Source organism: Varroa jacobsoni, unplaced genomic scaffold (assembly GCF_002532875.2).
Source record: "Varroa jacobsoni isolate VJ856 unplaced genomic scaffold, vjacob_1.0 scaffold_624, whole genome shotgun sequence".
In the NCBI taxonomy this organism is placed as follows: domain Eukaryota; kingdom Metazoa; phylum Arthropoda; class Arachnida; order Mesostigmata; family Varroidae; genus Varroa; species Varroa jacobsoni.
In genome coordinates, this window is record NW_019213526.1 from 46,735 (window position 1) to 50,834 (window position 4,100).

Genomic DNA, 4,100 nt, shown 5'->3' on the forward strand with positions numbered 1-4,100 from the left:
TCCATATAAAATAACTTATGTTGTTCACACCAGTTGTATAGTAGTGTATCTCCCAGTTGTATTGAAAGCGATTTTGTTTCGCTTCTCAAAAAAATCAAGAATGAGAAGCAATACGACGCCCTGACCTATTAGTGAGATCCTGAACGAATAGGTATTTGTCACAAGTGCTAGTTTTTCGTCAGACCAAAACTGGGAGAATTATGTAAAAAATTAGTATAATAATAAAAGAGTTATTATAAGTTTTATTGCTTATTGCACACTGTTAAATACTGCTGTTGTATAATCATCAGATCATTCAAACTGCCAGTTTTTCTCTAAAAAGGCATAAGTCATCCATCCCTTAATTTTGGTATGAATATTAAATAGGACTGAACTAGACCTAGAAATGATTTTATTTCAGTAGTATTTCATTATTTTCAGTAGTTATTTCCTCTTTAAGGTGGTGTTATGTGAGCTGATGTTTTTCTACATATTGTGTTATTATTCCACGACTGCAATAAAAAACAACTAATTATTTTGTACATAAATGTGATTTTTTTAAAAATTAATTCTTAAATTATGCTCCTCGAGTTTTTAGAATCTGTGTAAATTTTTTTGCCGACTCAAAGCATATCTTGAAAATTCGATCCTCATTTTAGTAAACTGATATAGACGTTTGTGTGTATTAATTAAAATAACGTCTTAATTTCTAGAATATAAATAATAAATAAAATATCTTTGCAAAATCATATGGATCTTAGTAGTTTTCCTGAATAAGCAAGGCGCTGTTGATATTAATATACATCAAGTGAAACCAACTGCGTCATAATAATGCAGAATATCGTAAATATAGAGCCCCCTAATTTACGAAGCGTTATTTCACATGAACAATGCTTTAAGCGGAACAGAAGCTGCTACTTATGGAAGAATCTGCTAATGATAATCGAGCGATTGTAGAAGACCTCATACATTTCGCGGTTTTCTAACTGGCCGCACGTCATTCTGGCGCAGATTAAATTGCTAATAAATAATTAATGATACTAATGAACCGTTTAACATAAATGGCCTTTGTCGTGTCATGATTTCCTAACGTTCAGTCAAGTTCACTTTGATAGTCCAGGAGATAAACCTATTCTCGATATTGGCAATGCAGGGATAGAAAGTTAATGAACTTTGTACTGCGAGGACGTTCTTTGAGCTTCTAGATAAATTCAACAATATTCAAGTAACGGCCAACACGTCTTAGCACCAGATTAAGTTTCTCGTGTCTCCTGTGACAAAATTCTAATCGATGGTGATTTACACTTACTACATTTTAGTATGTAAATGTATTATCATTATATATATATATACTTTGTAAAAACCAACACTGTAATTTTCACACCACTTTAACTCCGTCAAACGTTTAACAATTAAATTAAAAAATTATTAAACTATGATATACACATACGTGTACATCATCACCGTATTCGTCATCAAACCTATATTCGTATTTTATTTTATATTAAATATATTTATTTATATTCGATATGTAAATAAATATATAGAATTTCAAATAAAAATAAAAATGATCCAACAAAGTCTTACCGATAGTAGTTGCCGAAGTCTGCTGACCAAAACGCAAAAAATAATTATGGTTTCATTGAGCCGCAAGCGAAACAAATTTTCCGGGTAATGCCAACTTCAGCGTTCGTTTTCATTTTCGCATTTAATCTTCTCTTTATCGTTATTGATTTACTTTTCTAACATGGCTCATCAACTATATTCTGCATCTAGGCTGCTCCTGTAAACTTGCATGAATATTGCGAAGACATTACTGTATATTATTACTATGTACAGAACTAAACAACGTAAGAAAAATATAAGGAATAATTTATAGTAAGTGATTTAGCAGGTAAAAGGAAATTAAAGAGATTTCGTCAGTGGTTGAAAACTGAATTTGATTATTTGTAGCGTTATTAGGGCCGCTTTTTTTTGGCAGCATTTGTGCTTGAGAACTCCCAGACTGACCAAATGTTAGGCTGCTACAACCAAATCTGGCGGATTTTGAAGTTTTACCACATTCGATTCTAGGCCCCATTAGCAATTGAAATTCTATTGGTAAATACTCTACCCTTCAAGAAACTTAACGAGTACGAAACAAACCGGTTGAGTTTACTCTAAGTGAAATGAGCTCAGAAGGAAAAATATATGTCACAATAATCGAAACTCCGTGATTAAGTTTTTGTTCCTCGTGCTGCGGAAAATTATCGAAGATTAGTGAAGATATTACGCAAGGAGGTTTTAAGCAAACATGCATTATATGAAAGACAAGCGAACCCAAAAAACAAGAACATGTTTCGGCCATTGAGGAGGTTTTTCGCGAAAAAAGAGGTTGGAAGTTAAGAGTTTTGTCGAACAAATCTGGCACTTCACACGTAGCGCGTTTCAGAATTATAATAAAAATACTGAAAATCCGGGAACTTAATGAAAAATGAGTCTCCCGTGAATTAACTCCGACCAGTTACTTATTGCGCCAGGTCGTTGCGAAACTTGATGAAGTTTTCGCGAATAGAAAGACCCGCTTGGCGCATACAGTAGAGACAGACGAGGCACGGTTCGAGACGCGGTCCGGTCTCTACCGCTGGCCGGAAACTGACCAGACAAGAAAATGGCATTGTCCTACGTAGAAATCAAATGTGTCGAGTAGATTCGGTCATAACTATTTACATCTCAGGACGACTTAAAATAGACATTAGCGGCATCTACTACTATGCGATACGCGCCGCAACTAAAACAATGATTGCAGGTCGCTATCTTTTAAGTTTCTCAAGAGGAGCGTTCGCACGGCAGTCTGATTTCTTGATGACTACGCCAGACTTCGTCACAGAACACCAACTATTTTCTGCATTCAGTAAATATATATCAACAATGCCTTCAACTCGCTTATTTTTCGGATTCAAATTTGCGTAATTATGAAGCTTTTCATGCCCTAAAAAGCATCGTTGGTGGATAAACGCATCACACTATTGATTTATTTCGAAAAGCCATGGAACGTGAATGGTAAAAAGGTTGTCCGAGTTGCCAGAGCAATGGCTCAAATGTGTAAAAAATCAACAAGAGCACCTCTAACACAAAAAAATCGACGTTCTAGTTCAACTAGCTTTTTCATTTTTTAAAGCCCGCCGGACATCCTTGTAAAGGCTAAGTATTATAGTAGCGTATGGTGGCGAATGGGCAATCAGACCAAATCTTACTAAATTAGTATTTGGAATAGTTTGCTAACAATTATAACACAACCACTATCGTAATATATATTGTTGGGTCAAAAAAGTACCAATAAATTAAAAATACTTGAAGTAAACTTAAATAAATTTAAATAAAAATACTTATATTTATGTTAAATAAAATAAATTTATATAAAATAATACTTAAATAATTAAGTTCTAGTTGTTCCCCGTATGAAATATCTGTCGGGATTCAGTACACGCGTACCACCGTTTTTTGCAATCGGTAATGGGGTTTTCGAGCTTAATGTAACATAGTTTGCTTTTGTTTGTGAATCCTCTTGATCGTCTAAAAATTATTTCCTTTCACGTGTTACCTGATATTTGGCAAAAGAAGTCACGGGGAGATAGATCTGGCATATCGCTTCTGAAACTTCTGTTCAGATTGTTATAGTCGAATCTGCACCTACTTCTTCGACACAACCTCCTTTTTATGCTGAATACTCCTTCAAAATAATCTATCATGCTTCATATAAATTTAAATAAACATCAAATCCTTTTGCAAACTGTCTAAAGCTGAATCGGCTATTCTTAAGCAAAACTCATTTTAATTTGTCCACACTTTCATCCTTACTCGTTTTAACAGGTGAATCAGAGTGAGGGTTGTTTGTAGCGCTCTTCGCGCAAATACATTGTAGATACGAAATTATGCCCCTATATAGACCAATATAATTTTTTAGAATTAATTCAATTCGAATTAGTCCACGCGATGCCATTAATTCAGTCCCCTTACAGAGATGCCGTCACAACCGGGTGACTAAAAATTCAAACAGCGAAAAAAAAATAGATTGAAAAGTTTCGTCTTCTATAGTCGTTTTTGACCACGGACTTTTCCCTCAATGAATTTCAAGTAGA